At 50.0% G+C, this 12307-nt stretch overlaps 1 protein-coding gene across 43 annotated transcripts in view; it reads left to right on the top strand.

The window, feature by feature from the left end:
- The first annotated feature begins 11068 nt into the window (after nucleotides 1–11068).
- METTL21A (methyltransferase 21A, HSPA lysine) overlaps nucleotides 11069–12307 on the top strand; it is a 42860-nt gene continuing 41621 nt past the window's right edge. For 19 of the 43 annotated variants that reach the window (XR_010149851.1, XR_010149849.1, XR_010149853.1 and 16 more), the window contains exon 1: nucleotides 11681–11816. The gene's annotated coding sequence lies outside the window, so the exon portion shown is untranslated. Of the gene's footprint in view, nucleotides 11196–11492; nucleotides 12037–12307 lie in introns of those variants that run through there. The other 24 variants (XR_010149850.1, XR_010149854.1, XM_054679249.1 and 21 more) reach the window with 6 other exon arrangements.

The raw sequence follows: 12307 nt of genomic DNA, 5'->3' as shown, positions 1-12307 counted from the left end.
AAAAAAAATATTTTAGGCTAGGCACGGTGGCTCATGCTTGTGCTTTTGGAGGCCGAGGTGGGTGGATTGCTTGAGTGTAGGAATTCAAGACCAGCCTGGGCAACACAGTGAGATGCCATCTCTAAAAAGAAAAAAAAATCGTTAAAAATTGTCTCAATTTCTTTTTTTTTTTTTTTTTTTTGAGATGAGGTCTTGCTCTGTTGCCCAAGATGGCGTGCAAGGGTGCAATCTCAGCTCACTGCATTCTCCGCCTCCCGGGTTCAAGCAATTCTTCTACCTCAGCATCCTGAGTAGCTGGGATTACAGTGGTGCACCACCACGCCCGGTTATTCTTTGCATTTTCAGTAGAGATGGGGTTTCACCATGTTGGCCAGGCTGGTCTCGAACTCCTGACCTCAGGTGATCCACCCGCCTCAGCCTCCCAAAGTGCTGGGATTACAGACGTGAGTCACAGTGCCTGGTCTTCAATTTCTTTTTCCTATTTTTTTTTTTTTTTTTGAGACGGAGTCTCACTCTGTCGCCCAGGCTGGTGTGCAGTGGCACGATCTCGGCTCACTGCAAGCTCTGCCTCCCGGGTTCATGCCATTCTCCTGCCCCATACTCCCGACTAGCTGGAACCACAGGCGCCCGCCACCATGCCCGGCTAATTTTTTGTATTTTTAGTAGAGATGGGGTTTCACCGTTTTAGCCAGGATGGTCTCGATCTCCTGACCTCGTGATCCGCCCGCCTCAGCCTCCCAAAGTGCTGGGATTACAGGCGTGAGCCACCGCGCCTGGCCTCAATTTCTTTAAATTTTTTGAAGAACACTTTTAATACTACCTATATTATAACATTGAATAAAAGATTAATTTAAAACATCTCACAGTAACCTGGATTAGAATCAAGAACTCTAAAGAACTAACAGAGGAGCATTAATAATAAATTCAAAAATGTCCTCAATTTTCTCTTTTCCCTAATTCCATTAAAATGGGTCCAATTTGTTATCAGCACAACATTCAATCACTGAGGTCTTCTGTTTATTGGAGATTAGTAGTCTAATCAATTTACCTTCATTGACTTACTCAATTAATGAAAATTGGATACAGGTGAAATTCCATGGCAAAACTCATTCTAACTGCCTGCTGTGTGAACAAATAGCTCTCAAACTTGGCTGATGGTTGGATGTGTTGTCCTATGTTGTTGTCATTATGGTAAACTTCAGTTTAAATAAAATCAAGTGGCCACTTTCTTCCAGTTCACTGCAATAGCTATATGTCATAATAACTTGATATTAACAATTCATGTTACCTTATATAAAAAAAATTGCTGTGTGGCACAAAGTAGCCCATTATCATGCATGAGTAAAGGCTTGATAACAATGGATTCATTTAAATTATTCCAGCTTTTTGAAAACTTAAGTTTCTAAATAGTAAATTAAAAAAACAGAGCCAGGCGCAGTGGCTCACGCCTGTAATCCCAGCACTATGGGAGGCTGAGGCGGGAGGATCACCTGAGGTTGGGAGTTCGAAACCAGCCTGACCAACTTGGAGAAACCCCGTCTCTACTAAAAATAGAAAATTAGCCAGGCGTGGTGGCGCATGCCTGTAATCCCAGCTATTCGGGAGGCTGAGGCAGGAGAATCACTTGACCCCAGGAGGCAGAGGTTGCTGTGAGCTGAGATCACGCCATTGCACTCCAGCCTGGGCAACAAGAGCAAAACTGTCTCAAAAAAAATAATAAAAATAAAAATAAAAAAACAGTAAACCAGGTGAAATTATCCCATACTCTCATGGGTTAATAATGGCTAAGTGCTATTAAGTAATAACTCTGTGCAGGCATACACATGGTGATTCGTATGTTTCAGTGCATTCACCACCACTTCCCAATACTCCAAAGATGTAGGCATTAGTATTATTCAATTTTTTTTTTTTTTTTGAGATGGAGTCTCCCTCTGTCACCAGGCTGGAGTGCAGTGGCAGGATCTCGGCTCACTGCAACCTCCGACTCCCTGGTTCAAGCGATTCTCCTGCCTCAGCCTCTTGAGTAGCTGGGATTACAGGCATGTGCCACCAAACCCAGCTAATTTTTGTATTTTTAATAGAGAAAGGGTTTCACCATGTTGGCCAGGATGGTCTTGATCTCCTGACCTCGTGATCCGCCCACCTTGGCCTCCGAAAGTGCTGGGATTAGAGGTGTGAGCTACTGCGCCCTGCTCTATTATTCAATTTTTTATAAAAGTGAAGAAATTGATCTTTGCAGGATTTAAACTCAGACGGTATGAGTCAATAACCCAGGCTCTCAACCACTATCCTATGCTTTTTTTTTTTTTTTTTTTTTTTTAAGACTGTATCTCACTTTGTCACCCAGGCTGGAGATCTCGGCTCACTGAAGTCTCCTCAACCTCCCAGGTTCAAGCGATCCTCCTGCTTCAGCCCCGCAAGTAGCTGGGACTACAGGTGCACACCATCACACCCGGCTAATTTTTGTATATTTTTGTAGAGACGGGGTTTTGCCATGTGGCCCAGGTTGGTCTCGAACTCCTGGGCTCAAGCATCCACCCCTCTCAGCCTTCCAAAGTGCTAGGATTACAGGCGAGAGCCCCTGTGCCCAACCTATCCTATGCTTTTAAAACAAATCCCTAACAGGTTTTTTTTTTCTTTTTTTTTAGAGATGGGGGTCTTGCTATGTTGCCAGTCTAGACTCAAACTCCTTGGGCTCAAGTGATCCTCCCATCTCAGCCTCCTGAGTAGCTGGGACTACAAGTTTTTGCCATCATACCCAGATCAAATTCAGAGTTTTGAAATAGAAATATTTTCATTACAATTTTATCCTCATTTGCTTGTCTTTGCTGTTTTGGTTTCCAACTATTGTGAGTTGAATTGTTCCTCCCTCTGCCCCGCTCCCCAAAAAGATACACTGAAGTCCTAAACTCCATCTCTGTGACTGTGACCTTATTTGCAAATACACACATTTGCAGATGTAATCAGGTAAAGATGAGGCCATACAGGATTAGGGTGGGCCCTAAATCCAGTGACTGGTGTCCTTCTAAGGAGAGGGAGAATGAGACACAGATACATAGGGACGGGACCGCCACATGAAGACAGAGGCAAACTGGGGTTATGCTGATGCCAGCTAAGGAACACCTAGGGCCACCAGAAGCTACAAAAGGCAAGGAAGGATTCTGTACTGGAACCTCTGGAGGGAGCGTGGCCCTGCTGACACCTTGATTTCAGACTCCCAGCCTCCAGAACTGTGAGAGAATCATTTTTTTTCCCAAGCCACCCAATTGGTGGTCCTTTTTATGGCAGCCATGGGAACTAATACAATGACTTCCTGGGCTGCGGTCCCAGATGAACCTAGAGCCCAAGAGAGACCTTGACTTTTGTATCCCTAGGGAGATGGCAATCAAATGAACAGATGACCTGAGCACACTGAGCTCATGATTTAATCTGGGTTCTTGGGTTATTTTGGTGGTTAGTTTTCGAGTGAGATCATTGTGAATTGTAAAAACCATAATAATGAGACTGCCTGAAAGTTTCTGGAACAAGGTAGAATATTAAGAAAAATACAGCAGGCTTTTGAATTGAATGTAATGATGATGACAGTAGGTTTTTAGGGGAGGGTGGTAGAGTGATCATCTGCAAAGGCTGGGCACTGACCAATGGGATGGCAGTGGGGGCCTGAAGACGCTCCCGCCCCACCTGGGAGGCAGCCCTCGGGCTGACAGCAGAGTGGTGTAGTGTTTTAAACTCTGGTGTGGCTGCCCAATGTGTGCTGATGCTGGCACATGGACGGGAGACTAGGTGGCCTGTCTGAAAATACTGGGGTTTGTCTCAGAGGAGGAAAGAAGGTTTTAGGGAGAAACAAGAAGACTGCTATACATTAAGTATCCTAAAGTTCAGACAGACCTGGGTTGGGGGCTTATGCCTATAATCCCAGCATTTTGGGATGCCAAGACGGGAGATCGCTTGAGGTTGCAGTGAGCTCTGATTCACACCACTGCACTCTAGCCTGGGTGACAGAGCGAGACCCTGTCTCTAAAAAAAAAAAAAAAAAAAATTCAGACATAACCTGAAAGATGGCAAATGATGCAAGTCCTTCTCTAAGTCCTCAGGTCAGAGGCAGACCCCACAGCTTGGTGGCGGAAGAGCAGAGGGAAACCCTGGGCTTCTTCCCAGGGCACATCCCCCAGGACTAGTCCTTTGAAAATTCCCATGAAGGCAGAGCCACTTTGGCTACCTGGGATCATACAAGCATCAACCACCCAGATGAAAATTATGGGCACTGGGCTGGGTGTGGTGGCTCACACCTGTAATCCCAGTACTTTAGGAGGCCAAGGCGGTGGATCACCTGAGGTCAGGAGTTCGAGACCAGCCTGGCCAACATGGTGAAACCCCATCTCTGCTAAAAATACAAAAAACTAGCTGGGCATGGTGGTGGGTGCCTGTAATCCCATTTATTCGGGAGGCTGAGGCAGGAGAATTGCTTCAACCTGGGAGGCTGAGGTTGTAGTGAGCTGAGATCCCGCCACTGCACTCCAGCCCGGGCAACAAGAGCAAAACTCTGTTTCAAAAAAAAAAATATATATATATATGGGCAGTGAATGGGAAGAAGGAGCTACATATGTGTGGCTCTCAGGTTACAAATCCTGTTTACCAGGAAAAAAACTGGTGCAACACCCAAGAATGAAGAAGTAAGTAACAGCAAGTATTTAGTAAATGCTTATAGTCCACTAGGCACTGCTGTAAGCACTGAGTATGTGTTAACTACCTTCTCCTCTCACAACAAGCCTGGGGGGCACGGTAATATCTCCATTTTGCAGATGAGGCACAGAAATGCTAATTCATTGGTCAAGATGGTCCAGCTAGGAAAAGACATAGCCAGGAGTTACATCTAGTCCTTTGACTCCAGGCTGGTTTTCTTCATTCTTGTGCTACATACTGTGTTACTCTATGGTATGTGCTGCAGTGTTCAAGGAGTGTTTGCATACATCATGAGTTTGGTATTATTGCCAATTCCATTTTACAGTTGAGGAAATGGAGGCTCAAGGAGTTTTAGTGCCTTGCCTATGGTTGAATGGTTGGAGAATAGCAGATGTGGGACTCAAGTTCAAGTCCTGCAATCTCAACCTCCCCGCTCCTTCCACTACACCGCTGTGGCTGCTGAGCAGAGGACGTGGCTTGTGTGGAGGTGGTACTCTTGAACATGTTGAATCCGAAGTCACAGTAAAATGGTTAAGCAGGCAAAAGTGCAGGAAAAAAGAAAAGCAAGCCCTCTGAGAAGCTGCACTAGCCTAGGGGAAACCTAGAGGTTGAGTGGAAGTGGTGGGAGAGGGGGAAGAGGGTGAGACTGGAAACTGGTGGCCCAATGTCATGGGAAGGAACCCTGCAGACAGAAGGGCCTCTTAAGTCCAGTGCCATAAAGAAGTCTGGGGGGTCCAAGATAGTGGCAAGACCTGATGTTGGCCAGGAGTAGCTCATCTCAGTAGGGCACAGAGAGCAGACACAGACTCCAGGCAGCTGACTGAGCAGTGCAAACCCAGAGGCAGTAAGCTTGGATCACTCTTCAAATCCTGATTGTGACGGAAGGAGCAAGACAGCATGCTGGAGAGAATGAAAAGAGTTCGAGTCTTCAGATAACAGGGGACTCTCATACACGTGTAAAGGCAAAAAGGAGATGGTGGCGGGAACAAATTGAGGGGCAAGCCTCCTCTGGACTGGAGAGGGGACAGAACACCCAGGGCCATTTGTGGTGGTGGTGGTGGTGGCAGGGGCAGGCAGGGTCTGCCTCTTCATCTTGGAATGGACAGAAAGATGGAGCCAGAGATCACACTTCCATTTCACAAACATGTATTGATGTTTGTGCTAGCTCAAGTCACTTGCAGACAGCAGGTGTGGTGAGGGGACTGACGTCTTTCAAATACAAGCCATCTGTTAGGATCAGGTTGTTTGGTAAATAGGATGGAAGTCAGCCATTATCAAAATAGGTCTGAGGAACTTATAGAATGTTTATATTCTGTTTACATCACTTCCTAAAAACAAAAAACATCCTTTTCACTGGGACTCTGGCTGTATGTATGTCACAGGCACTCCAGCTAGCTTAATCAAGAAAGGAAAATGTCTTGTCTGGTTACCCCGGGTTCCCATGGGACCTGAGAACCCAGGTGCAGCCAGGAAGGGCTCAGGACAAGAGAGGCATCGGGAAACCGGCGGATGGCAGCTCAGCCCCAAGTTTCTGCTGGTGACTGCTCTCTGTAGAATGATTTCTCCATCTATACCGCACAGTGAAGATGTCCCCATACAGGCATGGCTTTATATCTCTCCTTTGCTCAAGGGACCGGCCCAGACTGAATGTATTAGGATTGTTTTTCTTCTTCAGGATATGGGAAAAAAAAAAAAAGCTGCTCAAATGACAGCTTAAGCTAATTAGGGAATTTAATGGCTCAAATAACTGAAAATTCCAGGACAGCTGGATCCAGGTGGTCAAACATCAACAGGAGGCAGCCTCTCTCTCCACCAGCGCCTTCACTGGCCACATTTGCTGCTAGTTTTGTTCTCTTGGGACCAGATGACCAATAGGACCTCTAAATTTCTATCCTTCCCCAACAGGCTGGTTCTCTGAGAGTCTCAAGTCTCAGAATGGGTTCTGGTTAGGCCCAGCTTTGGTTACATGTTCACGTCTCACCTACCTGTGGCCAGGTAGAAGGACTGTGTTCATATTGGCCAGGCCTGGGACATGTGCCTGATCATGTTGTAAGGGCTGAGGATAGACCAGTCCAAACACATCACAGTATAAGCAAATGCTCTATAAAATGTGTTTGTTGGGCGCAATTCTAAGTAGATAAGTTAACTCATTTTAATCTCAGGTTATCTTTGTTGTTTACTCATACAATAATCGCATTATCCCTATTTTATAGATGAGGACATTGAGACACAGGTTAATGCATTTCACCCAAGCCCTCACAGCTAATAAATTGCAGAGCTGAGTTGGTGCAGAACTTGCACTCCAGAAGCTGGGCTCCTGACCATCAGCAGAAGAGAACTGCTGCTACCAGGAAAATGAGAAATAGATGTTGGGCAGGCAGTAACAACAGATGTCTGATAGTCACTCTGCATTCTTTCTGCAGAGAGAATTATGTACCCAGTGCGGGGTTGGGTATCCACCCTGGCCTAAAAAGGGAACATGCCTGGGGGAACATAGGGATCAAGCTGTGCCAAGGTAGTAGCAAGGTGACTGCTTCTACTATGACCTTGGACATGGACTAGTTCCAGGAGACAGGAGGGACAAAGGCCTAAGTGTCCTTCTACCATTATTTTGCAGTCAGGCGTCATAGGATTGGGAAAAGGCCATTTCAGTCATTCAGATAAAAGTAAAAAACACTTTTTTTTTTTTTTGAGACAGAGTTTCACTCTTGTTGCCCAGGCTGGAGTGCAATGGCGTGATCTTGGCTCACTGCAACCTCCGCCTACTGGGTTCAAGTGATTCTCCTGCCTCAGCCTCCCGAGTAGCTGGGATTACAGGCATGCGCCATCATGCCAGACTAATTTTGTATTTTTAGTAGAGACGGGTTTTCTCCATGTTGGTCAGGCTGGTCTCGAACTCCTGACCTCAGGTGATCCGTCCGCCTCGGCCTCCTAAAGTGCTAGGATTACAGGCGTGAGCCACCTCGCCCAGCTAAAGCACTATTTCATACACTGTTAACACTACGATTAAACTGCACTTCGGAATTACAAACAATGCGGGAAAGTAAATCTATCTTTTTGCATATTCCTAACAAGACTGTCAGGAGAGGCCAGGCTCAGTGGCTCCCGCCTGTAATCCCAGCACTTTGGGAGGCTGAAGCAGGAGGTGGGGGGATCACTTGAGGCTAGGAGTTCAAGTCCAGCCTGGGCATCATGTCAAGACTCTATGTCAAGACTCTCTCTATACAAAAAATAAAATTAGCCGGGTGTGGTGGCACACACCTGTAGTCCCAGCTACTTAGGAGGCTGAGGTGGGAGGATGCCTGAACCCAGGAGGTCCAGGCTGCAGTGAGCCATGATTGCACCACTGCACTCCAGCCTGGGTGACAGAGTGAGAAGACTCTGTGTCAAAAAAAAAAAAAAAAAAAAAAAAGATTGTCAGAATTTCTTTTTTTTTTTTTGAGACAGGGTCTTGCTATGTCACCCAGGATACAGTGCAGTGGTGTGACTTCAGGACTCACTGAAGCCTCCACCTCTGGGCTCACATGATCCTCCCACCTCAACCTCCCACGTAGCTGGGACTATAGGTGTGCACCACCATGCTCGGCTATTTTTTTTTTTTAATTTTTTTTTTTTTGAGACGGAGTCTCGCTCTGTCACCCAGGCTGGAGTACAGTAGCGCAATCTCAGCTCACTGAAAGCTCTGCCTCCTGGGTTCACGCCATTCTTCTGCCTCAGCCTCCCGAGTAGCTGGGACTACAGGCGTCCACCACCATGCCCGGCTAATTTTTAGTATTTTAGGTAGACATGGGGTTTCACCGTGTTAGCCAGGATGGTCTCGATCTTCTGACCTTGTGATCCACCCGCCTCAGCCTCCCAAAGTGCTGGGATTACAGGTGTGAGCCACCGCACCTGGCCTTTAAAAAAATTTTTTTAGACATGGGGTCTTACTATGTTGGCCAGGCTGATCCTGAACTCCTGGGCTCAAGTGATCCTCCCACCCTGGCCTCCCAAAGTGTTAGGATTACAGGCGTGAGCCACCACACTTGGCCAACTACTCCAAACAATACGTAGTCTGCCACACACCAACTTGTTTTTAGGATTAAAAATGTATTTTCAAATATTCAGTGGACCACTGGCTTATTTTGATAAAAACAGAGCTCTGCTTAATGGCTACACTGCTATACGAGTTGCATATGTTCCTCAATATTCCTTTTGGTGCTTCCTGAGCCATCTGATACAGCTTAGAACATTGGGAGGACAAGACGGTTGAGAAAAAGTAAATGACACCTTCCTAGAAAACTCATAATATAATGAGGCACATGTTCTATGTTAGAGTGCTGGAGAGGTGGGGAAGGTTTTGCTTTGTTTTTTGAGGTCATATGCTTGATTTCAGCAGAAAGGATGGAGAATAGGGAGAAAAAACAGAAGGGGCCCAAGGCTCCATGCCAGGCTTCAGGGATGAGCAGTCTGGGATCTAGCGAGGTTTAGTAATTTCCCAAAGTCATCCCACTTAAAGAGTCAGAGGAAGAATTTAAATTTTCCATATTTGTCTGGCCCCAAAGCCCATACATGTTCTTTCTTGTGCCCAATGCTGGTTCTCCCTGCAAAAAGGGACAGAGAGAAAATAAAGGCAAGAAAGGGAGGTCTTCGATAAAGGGAAAGCTGAGAGGCAGAAACAACACCAAGTGCAGGAGGTAAGAGAGAAAGGAAATACTAAGAGAGAAAGCGAGAGGACCAAAAAAGAAAACGAAAAAGGAGGTAAAAGACCCTCACTGGTGGTCTTCCAAGTTCCCTGAAGTTACCCTCGAAGCCGCAGGCCCCACCTTCCGATGGAAGATTAATCTGGAGGCCGGGGACGCCGCCTACAGGACGGAAGAGGCCAGGAGAGGGAGGTTCAGGCCCCCGCCAGGCTCCCACCGCGGGAAGCAGGCTCGTGGGGGGGGGGAGGCCCCGGGAGCTCTTAAAAATATCAGCGCTTGCCGGGCGCGGTGGCTCATGCCTGTGATCCCAGCACTTTGCGAGGCCGAGGCGGGTGGATCACCTTTAGTCATGAGTTCGAGACCAGTCTGGCCAACGTGGTGAAACCCCCGTCTCTACTAAAAATACAAAAATTAGCCAGTCGTGGTGGTGGGCCCCTTAATCTAAGCTACTTGGAGGCTGAGGCAGGAGAATCCCTTGAACCTGGGAGGCGGAGGTTGCAGTGAGCCGAGATCATGCCATTGCACTCCACCCTGGGTGACAAGAGGGAAACTCTGAATAATAATAATAATAATAATAATAATAATAATAATAATAAAATCAGCGCTCGGGCGGTAGGGGTGGGGGAGGTGGCAGTGGTTCACACCTGTAATCTCGCATTTTGGGAGGCTGAGATGAGCGGATCACCGGAGATCAGGAGTTCGAGGCCAGCCTGGCCAACATGGTGAAACCCCGTCCCTACTAAAAACACAAAAAAAGCCGGGTGTGGCGGCGGGCGCCTGTAATTCCAGCTACTTTGGAGGCTGAGGCAGGAGAACTGCTTGAACCCGGGAGGTGGAGGCTGCAGTGAGCCGAGATCGCGCCACTGCACTCCAGCCTGGCGACAGAGCAAGACTCCGTCTCAAACAAACAAACAAACAAAATCCCACAAAAATTAGCTGGCGTGCTGGCGCAGGCCTGTAATCCTAGCTACACGGGAGAATGAGGCAGGAGAATCGCTTGAACCCGGAAGGCGGAGACTGCAGTGAGCCGAGTTTGCGCCCTTGCACTCCAGCCTGGGCGACAGAGAGAGACTCCGTCTCAAAAAAAACAAAAACAAAAACAAAAGCAAAAAACCAAACAAAAAATCAGCGCTCGGGCCCCCTCCCATGGCCGGCTCTTGGGGCGGGGGACTGGTAAGGGAGGTTTACCCCAGCTGGTTCTAACGTGCAGCCGCCAGAGCGCAGCGGGCGGTGTGGGGCGAGGGGGCCCAGGAGGAAAAAGAAGCCTGCCCCGGGAGGATGCCGGTCCCCGCACGGTCCCACTCAACGGACCCACTCCAGCCGCGCGCTCTGCCAGGGCCTGCGGCCAGGGTACAAGGCCCTCGGCACCTTCCACGTCCAGCGTGGGTCCTCACGGGCAGGTGCGTCTTGGCATCGGGAGGAGGGAGACTGGGGCACTGGAGTCTGCAGCGCCGCCTGGGGCCGGGGCTGGAGCCGAGCGCACGCCCAGAGCTCCGCGCTTCCGACTGCAGCCAGAGCCCGCCGCCCCCCGCCCCACTTTAAAAACCTGGACTCGGGCGCCACGTGTTCACTTCCCCCACTGTGCTTTAGTTGAAAAGGGTTTTGTGACTTTTCCACTCGATTGCCGCCAAGCGGGCTATTACGCCGCTTCTGACCCCACCGTGGAGACGCGGAGACGAGAGTGACCATGCCTTCTTCGGAGCGAGCTGTCTCCATCATCCGCTAACGCGCCACCTTTAAAAAACAGGCACAACGCGCAAGCGACAAAGTCAGAGGCAGAGAGCGGCGGAGCACATGATAGAAGAGGTCGAGAGGCACATTCAGCGCCAGGTGGGTGGCTTTTCTCTCCCGCTAGGAGAGCCCGGGGCACCCCATGCTCTCCCTGTGCACCCGCGGCAGTTCGGCACCCCGATCTCACTCTTGCTCCCGCCCCCACAGCGCCTCCCTCGGCGGCGGGGGAAACGGATTAAGTCGTCCGTGTACCTTGGGGACGCACGAGGGAAAGCCCCGGTCCCCCCTCCCGCAACGTCACTCCTCCACCGCGCCACGGCCTGGCCCCGCCCTCGCCGTGAGCTCTGGGGGCACCTGCCGGAGGCGGGGTGCCGGGAGACCGGAAATGCGTGGCTCCGGGCCGGGGCCGCCCGCCCCCGCGTCGCGGGCTCTTTAAGGTCGGCGGTTTTTCGCAGCCAGCCCGGGGCGGGGAAAGCGGAGCGCGCGCTCCACGCGGGACCGCCTCCCGGGCCGTAAGTACCGGCGTGGCGGCGCCTCAGCCCGGCCTGGGCGAGCCCTGGGTGCTCCGCCGGGCAGCTCACGGCGCCCCGTATGGCCTGGGGATCGTAAGAGGCCCTGTGACCCCCCCCCCCTCGCCTGGTCTCCCTCTCACCCCTGGAGGGTTGCCGCAGCTCCGGGGCCCCCGGGCAGGAAGGGCGCACTGGTCGTCCCGGGAGAGGGGTGAGTGGGGGGCAGCCATAGGGGGAGTTCGGGGAGGCCTCCGAGTCCCCGCTGTCCCCGCGAGCCGCTTGGAGGCCCCCAGTGTCGCTCACTTCCAGGGTCGGGGAGACGGAACTGCGGCGACCATGTATTTCTGGTTTATCAAACCGCTAACACCCAGTCTAAGGGCAGGTTCTGTCCCATTGTTATCACTATTGAAGCAGCCGATGGAGGAGGGGAGGTGGGTAGCGAAACCGTAGCGAAAGAACCCGGGCCGCCCGGCTGGCTGCAGCTGCAGTCCGGGCGCCCGGGTCTGGGTTGGAAGCGCTGCTTTCCGCGCTGCTTTGGGGCCCTGGGCGATCACCGCCGCTTCCGCCGCTTGTGTAGTTCTGAATTCACGGAGTGGTAGCAGTGCAGTGTATAGGGTATTCTGCGGAAGTTGGAATGTTCTGGGCTTTTTTTTTCTTCTTCCCCAAACAACATCCGTTGAAACAAATTCCGAGCCAAATCTC

This window comes from Pan troglodytes, chromosome 13, assembly GCF_028858775.2.
Source record: "Pan troglodytes isolate AG18354 chromosome 13, NHGRI_mPanTro3-v2.0_pri, whole genome shotgun sequence".
Taxonomy (NCBI): domain Eukaryota; kingdom Metazoa; phylum Chordata; class Mammalia; order Primates; family Hominidae; genus Pan; species Pan troglodytes.
The sequence above is the reverse complement of the archived record's forward strand: the minus strand, read 5'-3'. Positions and strand labels throughout refer to the sequence as shown.